Raw genomic sequence first — 19,246 nt, 5'->3', positions numbered from 1 at the left:
TATGTGTGACCCCAGCTTAAGACAAAATCCTTCTGGGAAAGTGTCTTGTGGACAGATAAGACCAAGATAGAATTGTTTGGTAAAGCACATCTTTCACAAGGCCTATATAGACAAAAACATGGTACCTACAGTTTAATATAGTGGAGGCTCAATGATGTTTTGGGGTTGTTTTGCTGTCTTTGGTACTGGGTGCCTATACTGTGTGCAAGGTATCATGAAATCTGAAGATTACCAAATTTTGCGTCACAATGTGGTGCCAAGTGACAGAGAGCTCATTTTGTGTCCCAGGTCATGAGTCTTTCAGCAGGACAATGACCCCAAACATGCTTCAAGAAGCACCCAGAAATGGATGGAAACAAAACACTGGAAAGTTCTGAAGTGACCAGCAATGAGTTCAAACCTAAATCCCATTGAACACATGTGGAGAGATCTTAAAATTGCTGTTGGGAGAAGGCACCCTTCAAATATGACAAACCTGGAATAGTTTGAAAAATAAGAGTGGTCAATTATGCCAGTTCAGATATTTAAGAAGCTTTTTGATGGTCATAGGAAGCAATAGATTCCAGTTTTTATTTCAAAAGGTGACAACCAAATGTTAAGTTGCGGGTGAGAACAATTTAGTCCGTCCCATTTTGGGGGTTTTGTGTGACATTATGTCCAATTTGCTTTTTTTTTGCTCATTTTTTTGGGTTGTTCCAATACACACAAAAGAAATAAACATGTGTATAACAAAACTTGTAAATACAAAAATTTTCTGCGAGAAAAGCCAAGGGTGCCAACATTTGGCCATGACTATACATTTGTGTGTAGATAGATGGATAGGTAAGATAGACAGATAGATAGATACTTCATATATAGTATAATATACCGTATAATTTCTTATCTTTCAAATCTTAAGATTCTTCCAAGTTGATCTGTTTTTGTGTATCACACAAGGTGGTTTTTGTTTCTTTTGGATGTTAGCCATTTACTTGGACTCATTTCTATAATATATATTGCATATATTGGAGTTTAGTATCAGCTTGGGTATAGTTCACTAAGCTAATTTATTTTCTGACTATATCTAAAGCTCTCTGCCTTAATGTTCTTCCCCAGCTTTGAACTTTAGTTGTGTTTCATTACCTCCAAAAGATAATGACTCAAATCCAACTTTTATTAACTGTTTATGAAAAATTCCTGTCACATCTTGATAAACTATGTACACTTACAGGCACAGGCCAAAAGCACCAATATCAAGTTTTATATTTTCCTGCTTAATTGGTTCCATATGTTATGAGCAAAGACATTCTCAATTTTTGCAGAAACAGTCTGTCTGCCCCAAAGTACTAATTCAACCTCTTTGTTATGTTATCTCAGTTTGTAGAGCACTTTCATGTAAGTGCTTATTAAAAAAAAAATCTGAGCCGCGTTACACAGTCTGTTTGGCAGTCTATTTTCAGGCATCATAAAAGACAATTTGTGTCTACTTGAAATAAAATAGGAATTGTAAATTCAGTCCATGTTCATCTATATCAAAACTAGAATATGGATTGATAGGGGGCTGCCTATAAATAATTTAAATGGATTTTCCAGATTATTTTTAAAATTGAAAACGGTAGTCCATGCAGATAAACAAGCAAAAGTTGAACTTACCGCTGGAATCTTCTCCCTGCTGTTGAGCTGCCACTCCTCTGATTTTTGCTGCACCAGACATGAGGTCATGACCACCAGTAACCTGGTCTTTGCATCTCAAATTCTCTAGATATGCTATAAATATATGGTTGATGTCGGTCCCACCAATGGAATGTACATCTGTCTTAAGAACGAGGACCTGATTCATTCCGATGTCAGTAGATAACTGGTCAGGAGGATTTCCATTCATTTTTATGGGCATTCCAACCACCTATTTAATGAAAGCAACATATTATCCACTGAGAGCATCATGCACCAAGGCCTCTGTTACGGGGGGCTGTCTGATAATAACCTAAAGGAGTATCAGACAGTCAGGGTCCACCGTGCAAAGACTCTGCCGCAGACTATGGCAGAGTGCAATACCTCTGTTAACTCACAGAAGGATATAATAAGAAAGTAAAGCAATTCCTCCCTTACTTGGAGGGTGTGTGGAATGATCTCTGTTAATAATCACAGAGACAAAGGCAATGTGTGCGAAATGGCACCTACCTAGGTCCGCTCTTCTAGTGGTGCAAAAGAGACGAACAGCAGCGTAAGCCGCACAAAGCTCCTACCTGCGTTCGCTGCACTAGTGTGCGAGGACACGAACCACTAGATATGGCACCTGCCTAGGTCCGCTCTTCTAGTGGTGCAAAAGAGACGAACAGCAGCGTAAGCCATACAAAGCTCCTACCTCTGTTCGCTCCCCTAGTGTGCGAGGATACGAACAACTGCTAGTCGCAGTATAAGGAACGTTACCCTAGCGGCAACGTCCACCTACGAGTCGAACCACAAGGCCCAGCCAGACCATGTGCCTCAGGCACCTGCGTATGTCCGCTCCCCTAAGAGGTAAGGATACGGACAGCAGCCGAAGCTGTAAGGTATAAGAACGCTACCCTGCCGGTAGCGCTCACCTAGCATAGACAGAGGAATGCCTAGAGGAACGCGCACAGAGCGTCTACTCTTATGCATGAACCAAGAGGACTGAGCGCCATGCGGCGTGTGTCAGGGTCTTATATAGACTCTGTGCCTCATCCAAGATGGAGGACACCAGAGCCAATCCGCTGCCAGAACGACAGGAGTGACATCATGCTGGCCTATCACCGAGCAAGGCATCACAAGCACATGACCAGCGACCAATCGGCATAGAAGGTGTCAGAGACATGTGACCTCGTGTCAGCGATGATGTCACCCGCACATGTGCAATGGCTCCAAGATAGGACTTAGTCTCCGGCGCTCGCACATGTGCAGTAGCAAGAAATCTGGACTTAGTCTCCAGCGCTCGCACATGTGCAGTAGCAAGAAATCTGGACTTAGTCTCCAGCGCTCGCACATGTGCAGTAGCAGGAAATCTGGACTTAGTCTCCAGTGCTCGCAGCAACCGTAACAGTACCTCCCCCTCAAGGGCCCCCCTCCCGGCGACGCAGGTAATTGGCAACTAAGTCGGGAGCATGGACAGCCTCCTCAGGCTCCCAAGAGCGATGTTCCGGGCCGTAACCCTCCCAATCTATCAAGAAGAACCTGCGCCCTCTAACCATCTTAGAACCAACTATGGCTCGTACCTCATAGCTAGAGCGAGAGGAATCAGAGGCAGGAGAGTGCACTTCACGAGCGTGAGGTAAAATAGCCGGCTTTAGCAGTGAGACATGGAATTTGTCATGAATCCTAAGATGGACGGGTAACTTCAATTGGTAGACTACAGGATTTACCTGTCGAAGAACCTCATAAGGACCCAGGAAGCGAGGAGCAAATTTGACAGAGCTCACTCTAAGTCTCACGTGTTTTGCAGAGAGCCACACAAAGTCCCCTGGAGAAAAGACAGGAGCCGGGCGACGAAACCGATCGGACACCGTCTTCATACGGTCCTTAGCTGCTTGGATCGACTCTTGAGTCCGATCCCAAACCTCTCTGGCATTAGTTGCCCAGTCGGCCACAAGAGGAGGAGGTGCAGCAGCGGGAAACGGTACCGGTACCCTAGGGTGTTGCCCATTATTGAGTACAAATGGTGTCTGCCCAGTGGCCTCAGCCAGCGAATTGTTAAGGGCAAATTCTGCCCAGGGTAGGAGGGAGGACCAGTTATCGTGGTTCTCAGCAACAAAGTGTCGAAGGTATATAATCATAGATTGATTGGTACGCTCAACCAAACCATTGGTCTCCGGATGGTATGCCGAAGAGAGATTCAACTCAATTTGCAGAAGGCTACAAAGATCTCGCCAGAAACGGGAAGTAAATTGCGGGCCTCTATCACAAATGATATGATCTGGCATCCCGTGAAGCCTAAAGACATTCTTGAGGAATAGTTTGGCTAGTACCCTGGAAGATGGGATTCTCGATAACGGTACGAGATGAACCATCCGGGAGAAATGGTCCGTAATGACCCACACAAATCTATGTCCCTGTGAACATGGAAGATCACCCACAAAGTCCATGCCTACCACCTCCCATGGTCTATCTGGCACTGGTAAAGGATGCAAGAGCCCAGCCGGTCTCTGCCGTGATGGACGGTTGCGAGCACACGAGTAGCAGGAACCGACATATCTCTTGACGTGGCTGGCTAAGTGTGGCCACCAATACCACCTCTCCAGTAACTCTCGTGTCCGCCTAATACCAAAATGCCCACCCACCTTTGAGGTGTGGGCCCATGACAGTATATCATTCTGTCGATCAGGCGGAACAAAGGTCTTGCCCGGTGGGATTTGGTCTAACGTCACAGGGGAGAGCGTATGAAAAACCCTGGAGGGAAGGATAAGACGAGGTTCATCAATCTCTTCCTGGGTAGAAAGCATAGAGCGAGACAGGGCGTCTGCCTTGTTATTCTTACTCCCAGACAGATAGTTGATGGAGAAGTGAAAGCGGGAGAAAAACAAGGACCATTGGGCTTGGCGAGGATTCAGACGCTGAGCGGTTTGTAAGTACGTCAGATTCTTATGGTCTGTATAGACCTGGAAAGGATGTTTCGCTCCTTCCAGCAAGTGACGCCACTCCTCCAAGGCTAATCTCAAGGCGAGCAGTTCCCTATCCCCAATGGAATAGTTTCTCCCTGCCGGTGAAAAGGTTTTCGCAAAGAAGAAACACGGCCTTTTTCTACCTGCACCGTTCTTTTGATACAAGACCGCACCAGCACCCACTGAAGAGGCATCAACCTCTAAGAGGAAGAGCTTACTCTCATCGGGTCTTTGAAGAACGGGAGCAGTTGAAAAGTGTCTTTTTACTGCCTCAAAAGCCCTTAGATGTCTCAGTAGACCAGGCTTTGGGATTAGCACCTTTCTTAGTCAAGGCCACCAAAGGGGCCACCAAAGTAGAAAAATGGGGTATGAACTGCCTGTAATAATTTATGAATCCTAAGAAGCGTTGCACCGCCTTCAAACAATGAGGTTCGGACCATTGCAGGACAGCAGAGAGCTTCGCAGGATCCATAGCCAGGCCCTCTTGTGAGATAATGTAACCCAAAAAAGGCAATGAGGACTGCTCGAATACACATTTCTCGAGTTTAGCAAACAATGAGTGCTCCCTTACACGGGAAAGGACACGAACGACATCCTGACGATGAGTCTCCAGATCAGGAGAAAAAATCAGGATGTCGTCCAGATACACCACTACTGAGGATAACAGTAAATCCCTGAACACATCGTTTACAAAGTCCTGAAATACTGCGGGTGCATTACATAACCCAAAAGGCATGACGAGGTATTCATAGTGACCGTCTCGGGTGTTAAAAGCGGTCTTCCATTCGTCACCCTTTCGAATTCGTACCAAGTTATACGCACCCCGCAGATCCAACTTCGTAAAAACTTGAGCTCCTCTCAGTCTGTCAAAGAGCTCCGAAATTAAAGGTAATGGGTATTTGTTCTTTATTGTGATTGCGTTGAGACCCCTGTAATCTATGCAGGGACGCAAATCACCCTCTTTCTTCCGAACAAAGAAAAACCCAGCTCCCGCGGGAGAGACAGACTTACGAATGAACCCCTTCTCTAAACTCTCTCTTATATAGGTCGACATGGCCTCCGACTCAGGTATCAACAGGGGGTAAACCTTGCCTTTAGGTGGAACCGAACCTGGGATAAGGTCTATGGCACAGTCATACGGCCTATGGGGTGGAAGAACCTCAGCACCCTGTTTGGAGAACACGTCAGCGAAATCCAGATAGGGTGTAGGTATGGGAGAGAGATCAGTAGATGCAACCGCAATGACCTTAGGTGGTAAGGGAAGACATCGGGACTGACATTTCGAACCCCAACTAATAATGCTGTCAGACTCCCAGTCAATGTGAGGAGCATGAGTCCGAAGCCATGGGAGACCCAGAAGGACGTCGTCTATACCCTCAGGCAAAACAAGAAAAGAAATCTCCTCTATGTGACCCTGAGACAGGGAAAGGCGCAAGGGAACTGTCCTCAATGTAATGGAGTCAGACAACATAGTTCCATTAACAACACGGACAGGAATAGGCGCCTCTAACATGATAGAGGGAATATTGTGTCCCTTTACAAATCCTGAGGACACAAAAGTCCCGTCAGCTCCGGAATCCACAAAAGCCATAATAGGCCATGTATTCTCAGATAACGAGAGCTGACCTGGGATACAACACTTAGAGGGTGCAGAAGACGTCTCTAGTAACCCCCCTCTAATGGTTACTAGGCCAGGGAGTTTCCCTGACGACTAGGACACTTGTTGGCATAGTGCCCAGCCTGACGACATACGTAACATATAGGAGGACCAGACTTGCGTAGTCTGGAAGACGTATGACCTAACTCCATAGGAGTGGGAGATGTTTCAGATGCTGAGGAAGATGGTAGTGGACCCTCAACAACTGGAATAGCCCGATGCTTAGGGCGTGAGGAAGAGACCTCGAGTCTACGTTCCTTATGGCGTACATCGATCCTCGTTGCTACTGTGATCAAGTCCTCCAGAGAAGCAGGGACCTCACGAGTAGCAAGAGCATCCTTGACATAGCCTGCCAACCCTCTCCAGAAGATAGGAATCAACACCTTCTCTGGCCAATCTAGTTCTGCCACCAGAGTTCTAAAAGCAATGGCATAAGAACTAGTGGATAACGAACCCTGAGATAGATCTAACAGTCTCAGAGCCGCATCATGGGTAACCTGCGGACCCATGAATACCGCCTTAAGAGCATCAAGAAAGTCTTGATGTCTCAGAGTAACCACATCAGAGCGCTCCCATAGGGGAGTCGCCCATTCTAAGGCTTTGTCCTGAAGTAAGGAGATGATAAAGCCTACTCTGGACCTCTCCGTAGAGACATGATCTGGCATCGCCAGAATATCTGTTTGGCAGAGCAAGTCGAGGATCATGTGCAGATGTCACCATGGTCTGAGGTTTATCTTCTATACTCTTGAGCCGTGACTCAAGTACTTGTATGTAACGGTGTAACTGCTGATATTCTGCCATAACTGCCAGACCCTTGGCTCAGTCCTAATGTTACGGGGGGCTGTCTGATAATAACCTAAAGGAGTATCAGACAGTCAGGGTCCACCGTGCAAAGACTCTGCTGCAGACTATGGCAGAGTGCAATACCTCTGTTAACTCACAGAAGGATATAATAAGAAAGTAAAGCAATTCCTCCCTTACTTGGAGGGTGTGTGGAATGATCTCTGTTAATAATCACAGAGACAAAGGCAATGTGTGCGAAATGGCACCTACCTAGGTCCGCTCTTCTAGTGGTGCAAAAGAGACGAACAGTAGCGTAAGCCGCACAAAGCTCCTACCTGCGTTCGCTGCACTAGTGTGCGAGGACACGAACCACTAGATATGGCACCTGCCTAGGTCCGCTCTTCTAGTGGTGCAAAAGAGACGAACAGCAGCGTAAGCCGCACAAAGCTCCTACCTCTGTTCGCTCCCCTAGTGTGCGAGGATACGAACAACTGCTAGTCGCAGTATAAGGAACGTTACCCTAGCGGCAACGTCCACCTACGAGTCGAACCACAAGGCCCAGCCAGACCATGTGCCTCAGGCACCTGCGTATGTCCGCTCCCCTAAGAGGTAAGGATACGGACAGCAGCCGAAGCTGTAAGGTATAAGAACGCTACCCTGCCGGTAGCGCTCACCTAGCATAGACAGAGGAATGCCTAGAGGAACGCGCACAGAGCTTCTACTCTTATGCATGAACCAAGAGGACTGAGCGCCATGCGGCGTGTGTCAGGGTCTTATATAGACTCTGTGCCTCATCCAAGATGGAGGACACCAGAGCCAATCCGCTGCCAGAACGACAGGAGTGACATCATGCTGGCCTATCACCGAGCAAGGCATCACAAGCACATGACCAGCGACCAATCGGCATAGAAGGTGTCAGAGACATGTGACCTCTTGTCAGCGATGATGTCACCCGCACATGTGCAATGGCTCCAAGATAGGACTTAGTCTCCGGCGCTCGCACATGTGCAGTAGCAAGAAATCTGGACTTAGTCTCCAGCGCTCGCACATGTGCAGTAGCAAGAAATCTGGACTTAGTCTCCAGCGCTCGCACATGTGCAGTAGCAGGAAATCTGGACTTAAGCTGGTGTCACACTAAGCGACAGCGACAACGACGTCGCTGTTACGTCACCATTTTCGGTGACGTAACAGCGACCTTGTAAGTCGCTGTTATGATCGCTGCTTAGCTGTCAAACACAGCAGAAGCAGCGATCATAACGTCGCTGTGCTGCATGTGCAGAGAGCAGGGAGCCGCGCTTAGCGCTGGCTCCTTGCTCTCCTAGGTACAGTACACATCGGGTTAATTAACCCGATGTGTGCTGCAGCTACATGTCACAGTGCAGAGAGCAAGGAGCCGTGCGCACTGCTTAGCGCTGGCTCCTTGCTCTCCTTGCTACAGTATGCATCGGGTTAATTACCCGATGCATACTGCAGCCACATGTCACAGTGCAGGAGCCGGCACTGGCAGCAAGAGCGGAGGCCGGTAACCAGCGTAAACATCGGGTAACTAGGGAAAGGTCTTCCCTTGGTTACCCGATGTTTACGCTGGTTACAGCTTACCGCAGCTGCCAGTGCTGGCTCCTGATCGCTTCATTTCGTCGCTCTCTCGCTGTCACACACAGCGATGTGTGTGTCACAGCGGGAGAGTGACGACCAAAAAATGAAGCTGGACATTCAGCAACGACCGGCGACCTCACAGCAGGGGCCAGGTCGTTGCTGGATGTCACACACAGCGACAGCGACGGGACGTCGCTGCAACGTCACAGAAAATGGTGACGTAGCAGCGACGTCGTTGTCGTCGTCGTTATGTGTGACACCAGCTTTAGTCTCCAGTGCTCGCAGCAACCGTAACAGCCTCTTTCTTGAGAAAGATTAAGTTACCATTGTTGGGACCTGCATCTGATACACATGTATGGTATACTAGCTGTTCCCAGCTAGCTAACGCTAAGCACGCCGATTCCTATGTAATTAACGCTGCTGGTGATTAATTAAACTAAAGTTAATAATGACAACATTCAGTAGCGTTGAAGTGGTTGAATTACGTGTAAAGGAAGTTGATAATTGTTGACAGGCAATAAAAATGTGACGTGAAAAATGCTGGGAGTTGCACACTCACACATCTCAAGCAGAGTTGATTCAGCCAATGACAGACAAAGGCAGAGTAATGCTAAATTGCAACTCCCAGCATTTTTTCATGTCACGTTTTCATTGCCAGTCAACAATTATCAACTTCCTTTACACGTAAATCAACCACTTCAACGCTACTGAATGTTGCCATTATTAACTTTAGTTTAATTAATCACCAGCAGTGTTAATTACAGAGGAATAGGCGTGTCAAGCATTAGCTGGCTGGAAACAGCTAGTATATATATATATGTGCTTACTAATCACAGAACATCAACGAAAATGTGACGTGAAAAATGCTGGGAGTTGCAATTTAGGATTATGTGGCCTTTGTCTGTCAGCTTGAGATGTGTGAGTGTGCAATGTACAAAACAGAATTTGTGTCTGTGCTTACAGGACCTGTGACGATGTCACATGGAGGGGAGGAGTCAGGGGTCACATGATCAGCTCCTCAATGTATGCAGGATTCTGCTGTGCTGGTTGTGATGGTGCTGGATGAGGTGAAGTTTATGTGTGGGACGATCGGCTGTGATGATGTCACATGGAGGGGAGGGATTAGCGAGTAACCACGAGTAATCACATCGACTTTTATATATATATTAATCCTGTGTATATGCCATAAATGTGCCAGAAGGCAAAACCCCTTAAAATGTTCTCCATGTTGAAGGCTCACAACTATTCTGTGAATGTCTCTAGATATGGATTCGTTATTTTGGATCTGAAGAACTTAGTAATAGATATAAAATTCAAAATAAAATAAAATACTGATAATTTTCTGAATATATATGGGATATATTAAGCTTTTGTAACTATGTGGCATATTTTATTATCTTAAAGGGAATGTCACCAGATTTTTGCTATGTAATCTAAAAAGACCCATAATGTATGGTCAAAGAGTCTGATTGCAACGATGTGTTATTAATTAGACTGTGTTTTGCTGTTTCAATTTAATCAGTATTAATACTACAGAACAACAGGTTTTGTGCATTGCACCCTAGTCCAGCTATACTCCCAACACTGATTAGCCACTTTCTGTCACTATACATTGTAAGCAGAAAGATGTGCTGTGGTTTTATTCAAGCGGAAGAAGTCAAAAATTTTAACACGACCAAATCCTACGTTTTGGCTCGAGGATCCTTGTTCACGCGGTCTCTGTTAGTGCTGAACTCATTGGAATGTGAGGGTTTTTTTGGTGATGATGGTTCCTTTGTGTGGTGAGCACTCCTGTGCCTCTGCTGTCCTTGATGTAGCCCCATAGACATGTTTTGTTATGGCATTGAAAGCGCCAGGTTTACAGACAGCTGGAGAGATTGGTGGGTCTGGCTAGCTACATGCCCCTGCCTATGGATGTGTCTCTCATGATATATTTAGTAGAGTCTGTGTGCTTGACATGAGGAGAGACTGCAGCTAGTATGAAGAGTGCTGTGAGGAGGTCCTCTGTATATACTGACAGGAGTCAGTGTGTGGACACTGCCATACCTCCAGTGTGGGCATATCCGTGAATGAACTGGACAGTAAACCATGTGTGTACTGACTAGTGTCAGTGAAGAGAGGCTGAGATACTTCCCTGCGATACTTCGAGAAGTGGAGAGGTATCCGAACCTGAGTGGGCATACCACGAGTGTAACAGTTTGATAGCCGTGTGTGTGTTTCTTTAAGCCGGAAGAGGCTCTGTTTTATGTTGCTGAACTGCGGTTTATGGCATATTAATAAACTGTGTGGACTTTTTAATGAACTGCGTTCCTGTGCTAGCTACTCTGAAAACCAGCAAGTGAGTAACCCAACTATACTGTGTTTGTGAACTATATATATATATATTTACTGTGTATATATATATATACATATATATACAGTAAAAATATATATAATATATATATATATATTTTTTACTATATATATACAGTAAATATATATATATATATATATATATATATATATATATATATATACATATATATATATATATATATATATATATACACACATACTGTATATACAGTATATGGATAGTTCACAGTAAAATATATATATATTATATATATATATATATATACACTGTATATATATATATATATATATATATATATATATATAGATACACAGTATATATATATACTGTATATATATATATATATATATATATATATATATATAAAAAATAGAAAAAATAGTTTCGCATAATTTTATAAACTTTTCTTTAGCGAAAGGGAATAGAAAAACACTCCATTCAAGTCTTGGTATGAAATCCATTGGAAATCGAGATCGGCCTATTGGTAGTGACAGATGGATGGGCTGCAGGTTTGGAGACCTGTTACTAAATAGCCCAGTTCCAAGTTCTGAAAGTATAAACACTTTATAGAACTAGCAGCTGTCATTCTTGATTTAGAGGTGTAATGTTGAGCCAAGCATGGTAACGTTAGATACCAGACTGGTAAAAAGGGCACCACGCAGCACAAGAGTTCCCCTTAGGGAAATAAAGCAAAAAAGAAATTAAACTTTACACTGTCTTGTTATTTTTGTCTTGAAGCATGCCCAAGAGTTTTAAAGCAATCTGCATACTTTTCCTGTCCATATACACAGATGGTCTCCGATAAGCACTTAATGTGTCTGGTAACTAAGCTGTGATATATTATGCAGCCTTTGTTATGTAATCAACATTTACATTGTAATCTTCCATGACATTTGGTTGAAAACACTTTTATTGAAAACTTTAATTTTGTTTATTTTGTTGGTTTGTCTTTGACAATACACCTATAAGTAACATTTCTTTTGACATGGAAGATATTATTTGTGGATAGCTTTTTTTATGGGGACCAGAGGGATGATGGCTAGGCTGTTGGAAAATAACAATACTACATCCAGAGCTCCACAAGGACATTTTTAACTAAAAACATGACATCTCAGCTCTTTAAATCTATCCCGTTAAAATTAGGCAGGTTTATTAATACTGTCTTATATTTAGAACTTTAGAAGTGCCAAATCTTTACAACTAGAAGTGCCAAATTTATCAAAGTAGTGCTGTAGACATCTTTGTATTGGTTGACTGACTTTAAACCAGGTTCTTTCTTTTAATGGCCTTCAGCTCAATCTCGAGTCATCATGGCGACTGGGTGGATGAACGCTCTGTAGAAAGATCGATCTTGTGCAAGCCTAGATATGTTCACCAGGGTCTTCTCCACCATTATCTTCATAGTATCAAGCGATCAGGTTGCCGGTCTTCCTCTTTGCTGGATTCCTTCTATTCTTTTGACCATATTCTCCTTCTCCAGTAATCTCTGTCTTTGTATGATACGCATTTTGCTCCAAAATTTGGTGCAATTTGGAGCATTTTGAACACTTTTTAGTAAGGATGCCTGTTTTCATTAGTAAGGCATTAGTAAGGCATGCCTGTATTCAATAATAAGCCCTGTCCACTGCCTCATAAGGTAAAAAAATGCATATTATACACATATTAAACATGGCACCAGGATTTCACGCCAAACATTTGGTCCAGATTCAGATGGATTGTCCCATTTAGCCTATTAAATCTGCCCTAATGTTGCATTGAATAAATTGTAGTGAGTATACAGCTCCATCTATGTAAATCTGTCATCTCTTCTTGTTAATCTATAGAAAGCAGAAGATACTGACGATGTAAGAGGGCACAATTTGCATTCAAGCACATATATTTGTAACAATTGGAACAGATTTTTAGACAACAAATCAGTTTACAGTCGCTGAATTAAAATAGTGTCTCACTACAAACATTCTGCATATTGCCCTTTTTTCACTTATGGTTCAGGCCTAATTTGTTACATCATCTTTGTAAAGAATGTGTGTAATTTTATCTCCATCATACCAGTTAACGATTGACTAATCTGTCTAGACCTAAATGATGTTAGACATATATATGACATTTAATTTAAACTTCATGTTGCATATAAAAAATGTTTGCCCTAAATTCTCAAACATGGGCAGCGTGGTGGCTCAGTGGTTAACACTGTTGCTTTGAAGTGCTAGGGTTCTGAGTTCAATTCTCACTATGGACAACATCTGCAAGGAAGTTGTATGTTTTCCCCGTGTTTGTATGAGTTTCTTTTGGATTCTTTGGTTTCTTCGCACACTCCAAAGACATATGGAAAGGGAATTTAGATTGTGAACCCCAATAGGGACAGTAATGATGATTCCTGTAAAGTGCTGTGGCATATGATGGCGGAGCTGTGGTCACAGGAGGAGGCAGGGATGGTTGTAGAGTAGGGCGGTGAGGCAGCAGTGGTGAAGCGGGGGTCATTGGAGGCAGGGGCATTTGTGGAGTAGGTCGGTGCAGCAGCGGTGGTGGAACGGGGTCATAGGAGACAAGGGCGGTTGTTGAGCAGGGTGGTGTGGCAGCGGCGGTGTGGCAGGTGTCCCGGATGCTCAGCGGTGCTGTGAGGCAGAGAATGGTCCCAGGAACTGTCAGCGGTGTAGGCTTCAAAGGTATGGCGCCCAGAGTCGGCGTGTGAGCAGATTGAGTTATCAGCTCAATGACAAGCCAAGATCTCATCTGCGCAGACGCTGGGACACCAATGGGCTGGTGGATTGTACGCAGATGAAATCTTGAGCTGAGAGTTCCATTATTTGAAACTTGCACCACCGACATCTTCAAGAATGGTCCCTGCCTCGCCACCTGCCACACAGAGCAGCGCCTCCCACCACACAGAACAATGCCGCACAGAGCATCACCTACTGCCACACAGAGCAGGGATGCCGCACAGCCCCAGCAATATACAGACCGCAGCACCCACAGCATTGCCTCTGCCTCCTGTCACCATTCTCCACCACCCCCCAGTAAGCCACAGTCACATTATAAGACGCACCCCTCAATTTGCTCACAAATTTTTGTGAGGAAAAGTGTGTCTTATAATCCGAAAAATACGGTAACTAAAGCATAATAAATAAAACATCATTGCAATGTTTTTGTAAAAAATCAAGCTCTTGAAAACACTGAACAATTTTTGAGAATTTGTGTATTTGTTGCTTTGTTAGCATCATAGCTAATCTCCCTTTTTCTTTTTGTATTCCAGATTGCATGGTATAATGTTCCTTTTTCAACGCTATGTTACACATTTGTTACTTTACACTTTATTTTGCACCGATAAATAAAAGCAATGATTCTCGCTTCAAATAAAAAAACAATTCCATATGTTGTCCACATAAAACTAAACTGACTTCTAAATAGAGCCCGTTTTACAATGCTTATTAAAGTGCTCAGCAGTAAATCACAGATTTCATTAAGGATTAGAGATAAAATCATTTGCACTTTATTAATATGAATTCTGCTGGGGGGAATTTCATGTTTTTCTCAATATTGGTTTTATAATGGACTGACGTGCATTTAGGTTCTGGATCCTTTAATCATCTAAGTGTCCGCTAAATGTTTAGCTATTTTCAGACAGGGCTCATGTTAGATATAGATTATGGTCTTTTCAGGACATGATGAGAGATATACAAAGCTAGAGTTCATTAATTGAGCATTGACTGGCTGTTCCAGGGGCAGCTGTCCACAATGCAATGTGTTATATGGATGAAGGAGCAAATAAAAGCCAACAACGTCTGTGTGTTTCTCTAATGGCTACAGTACATTATGATGCTACCCGGAAAGACCACGCTTTATATGAGAATATTTTGTTTGGTTGGAAAGAGAAGCTGATTTTTTGTGTTGTTAGGAAAAGGCCTTTTCAGTGCCCTACTAGACAGATGGTCTAGAGACGCAAGCCTTTGGGCATCTTTAAGTATAGAAGCTATGGGGATAAACTGCCAAACCCAGATACGGGAACCCATCTGTCACCATCCTTCTAATGTCAACATTTAAGCAACCTAGGAATCTTTGACGTTCAGCAGTGTTTACTTGAAGGGCAGCGGATCACAAATTGTGCTTACACAGTGGATGCTATTACGAGGATGTAGACATAATTAACAGGCTGTTTAGCGTGTTTCTTTATCAGCTTTAAGAGACGTTACATCCAGAGCATCCTCTTTAACAGTAACAAGCTACTACTTGTGCCTTAGATGTATCTAGGGAATGTAGTAATCAAGAGCTTGCAGTAGCCTTGTATCCATTGCTCTGTATAATTTTTCAACTTTGATCTTGCTCATTAAAATAGCTTCTTACATTTTCTGCTTGTATAGTGTAACGGTGCATGTAATCTTGGTTCTTACTTGTGGATCACGACTCATAAAATGAGATTATGAGCATTTAGTTGGGGCTCCTATGTAATTCCATTTAGAATAAAATTTGCAAAGGATTATTAATAAAAATAGCAATGTTAATATAATTCACTTATTGGTTGCTCTCACACTTGCTGTCTGGGTCCAAAAGTGGAATGTAAAAATAAATAAATAAATAAATGGCGTAAGTCCCCCATATTTTGATACCCAGCGCAGATAAAGCGGACAGCTGAAGGCTGCAGCCTGTGTATTAAAAAATGAGGGACCCCATGCAGCTTTTTTAAAATGATTTAAATAAATAATTTAAAAAAGGCATGCTGTCCCCCAATATTGATACCCAGTCAATATAAAGCAGACAGCTTGTGGCTGGTATTCTCAGGTTGAGAAGGCCCATGGCTATTGGGCCCTTCCCATCCTTAAAATAGCAGCCCGTAGCTGTCCCAGAATTTTAAAAAAAAATTCTCTGTGTTTTGTGTTTATTTATTTTTACTTACATGATTTGTGATGGGGGGTCTCAAAGACTCCACCTCATTACTACCCTGGAGCTTGATTTTTTGACAAATTTCAGCTGTCATTAACCTCTTATATTATCCTGATTTCCACCGCACCAGGGCAATCGGGATGACCTACTTAAGCGCCAGGATTGAGGCATTTAATGGATATGCCAATTCTGGGTCAGCTGCAGGCTGCTATTTTTATACTGAGGAGGGCACAATAATCATGGGTCTTCCTAGTCTGAGAATACCAGCCCCCAGTCTTCTGCTTTATCTTGGATGGGTATCAAAATTAGAGGGACGCCACATGCAATTTTTTTAAATTATTTATTTAAATAATTTTTTAAAAAAAGCCTTATGGGTTCCTTTGTATTATGATACACAACCAAGATAATGCACACAGCTGCAGGCTGAAGCCTCCAGCTGTCTGCTTTTTTCTGCTCTGGGTATCAAAATACGGGGGACCCTACACCATTTTTTTAAATTATTTATTTTTATACTCCACTTCAGGGACCCAGACAGCTAATGTGAAGGCAATCAATCACAGGCATAGGCACACCAGCTGTCTGACTGCAACCAATCACAGAGGCTGTCACAGAGGGTGGGTGACGGAAGCAGTACGCATGAGATTTAATGAGTGGACCCAGAAGAAGTCCACTAGAAAAAGCCATTAAAAAATTTATACAAGGAACTAAAGCTCACAGTTCATAGAAGGAGCTCAGAGAACCTTCAGGATTTAAAGAGTGTGTGGAAGAATGGGCCAAAATCCCACCTGAGCAATGCATGCAACTAGTTTCTCCATACAGGAGGCATATTGAAGCTGTCATCACCAGTAAAGGCTTTTGTGCAAAGTATTAATTGAATTTGAGTAGGTGTCTTCAATACTTTTTCCCTGTGTCATTTCTCATTATTACACATCACTAAATTTCCGGATATCTATGGTTTGATTTATTTGCCTGTGTGGATAGGAGGGGTTGTTACTGACATCTAGTGAGAATTTCATGTCAATAGCACCTTTAGAAAACATATTTACTTAGAAAATTGGTAACGTGTTCAATACTTATTTCACCCATTGTATACACTGAGATTCAATCCTGTTCAGTGTTCTACCACATTACCTGACACTGGAGGATTTCCACAAAACATTTATTTGTGCTAAAAATGAGAATGATCATAAAGAGAAATCATATTAATGGATGGCCTTAATTTTGTTTTGAAAACATTATTGTCTTTTTCTCCCAGCCCTCCACAAAGGCCCAATCTTGCTTAGCATTCTGCCATGTTATTTTACACCAGTCGAAACAAATAAAGTCATAATTTTTGCGAAAAATCAAGATGGCGGTGAAGAAAATTCTACTAAAAGATGTCCCTGATTTTTTTTTGTAAAAAAAGATGTTTACTTTTTTGTGCCCAATCCTGCATAGGCCCTAATCCTGATCGGGGTTCAGCATGGTGAATTCACATGGGTAGATGCACATAAAATCTTAACTTGTACAAAAATAAGGGTGATGGTAAAAAAAATTGATGTAATGGATGTCCATTATTTTTTGGGGGGAAAAAATGTTTGCTTTTGTGAGCGATAAAATTGAGGATGTCCTCCATGCTGCAAGCATTTTTTTGCTCAGCTCAAACACATTTCATCCACAATGTTTCTGGCATTGTCGCTTACCATGTTGCTAAGGTGCAATTGACAAGAAGCCATTAAGTGTGAAATTTGAATTCATGTTTTGCACTGTTGATGTTGAAGACAGGGAAAAGTCTTAAAGATTTAAAGGAAGTAGTGCATAAGCATCTCATAGAGACTTCAACCATAGCACTGGAGGAAGATGCTGGATATCATCTGTGGTTTATCTGGGGCTTGTGAACCATCCTATTGATTTGCACAATCCTTGACAACATGAAGAGCCTCGTCACCTTCACCTTGTTTGTGTTCATCTTATATTCTACAAGTACATAAGTGTCGCCTATTATGGAGTTCTGACCAGTTATCATCTGTCATGCTTGTGGTAGTGCCTGACTGCTGTTTAAATTATTAAATCATTGACTCAATGTGCCATGAAAGACATGTAAATTTGCAGGCTGTAATTGCTGCTGTCAACAGTGAAGTGCAGTTTCCAGCACAATTTGGATTCCAAGAAATGGACCATGGTTTCTGCCAGATTAGCGCACAAAGCAGATATTGAAGAAGCTCAAGAAATTATGGTGGCTAGTGGCTAGGTATCTTCCAAAAAGGCTGAGCGCAAAAAAGGCTGTACAATCCAAGACATGACAAAGACCGTGTAATACGGTCGAAACGCGTCACTAGTCATTTTTCCCCTGCTCAGGGGCTGTCTGCACCTACCTACCTTCATACGTGTGCACATGGAATAAACCATATGGAAATTTATATTGAAGAGTGCCTTCTTTCCTGCGCTGGATCTCATCTCACATACAATCCAAGTGGTATGTTAATAGTTGTGGTTAAAGAGTCTCCATAAATGTGTAAGAGCATATTTCATGGCCACATATATGGCTAACTGATGATGCAATGGAGAAAGAAGACGAAGAGTCCAAAAAGCAGTACATGAGAATGATGATAGTGATGATAGCAATGACCTGGCATTACGTCTTGAGGATACCTCTTACTACTAGAGAGATGGTTACAAGGAAAACAGCTGGAGCCTTGCTCATATTGCTGGTCAGTTTGCTTTTCCCACGTCAACAGATGATGCTACTGTGACGCACCTGACTCTATCAGGGTGACACAGGTAACTGTACCCCTGTCTCTTATGATGCAGAACTCACCTTCCATGGTTATGAGTTCCTACACACTGGTATTGCTTCCATCAGCACTCAAATCCTAACCACACCTCACACCACACCCTATCAGGCACACCAGTGGGTGGTCTAGCTGGAAAAGGGCCACCCGCCTAGGGTTCAGGCAGACTGGTGGGTGGGAGGAAGTCAGTTTAGCAGTAGCTCCCAAAGAGTAAGGAGCTGGTAGTAGCAGCTCCCTGGAGTCGAGTAGTAGCCCTCAGAGAATGAGGAGCTGAGGGAGATGTAGCTCACTGTGTGACCTTGGTTGCGTCGCAGACGGTGGTCTGGGACCAGAGGAGTCGGAGACCTGGTCGCAGGGTATTGGAAAAGGGTGTACTGACTTAGTTTTGGAGAATGGCCGGTTCCGAAAAGTCCAGTAAATGGACCGGTACCGAGCACGGCGGGGTACAGGACCCTAGATCGGGGAGTAGTTTCATGCAACCTGATAATTCACCTGTGGAGGATAGTCTCTTTATGAACTTTCCCCAAGAGCTCAGAGATCCAAGGCACCAACAGAGCGAGGGGGATAAGGCTTTCCAGCTGATGCGGCCTACAGAATTTCCAAGTGTCAG

The 19,246-nt window shown here is 43.3% G+C and overlaps 1 protein-coding gene across 1 annotated transcript in view; it reads left to right on the top strand.

Moving 5' to 3' along the window:
* The window catches only part of TMEM132C (transmembrane protein 132C), a 923,542-nt gene that overhangs the window by 493,621 nt on the left and 410,675 nt on the right, over positions 1 to 19,246 (top strand). The gene's annotated exons all lie outside the window — the stretch shown is intronic.

The sequence above is a fragment of the Anomaloglossus baeobatrachus genome, chromosome 1 (assembly GCF_048569485.1).
Source record: "Anomaloglossus baeobatrachus isolate aAnoBae1 chromosome 1, aAnoBae1.hap1, whole genome shotgun sequence".
NCBI lineage: Eukaryota > Metazoa > Chordata > Amphibia > Anura > Aromobatidae > Anomaloglossus > Anomaloglossus baeobatrachus.
Note: the sequence above shows the minus strand (reverse complement) of the source record. Positions and strands in the feature narration are given on the sequence as shown.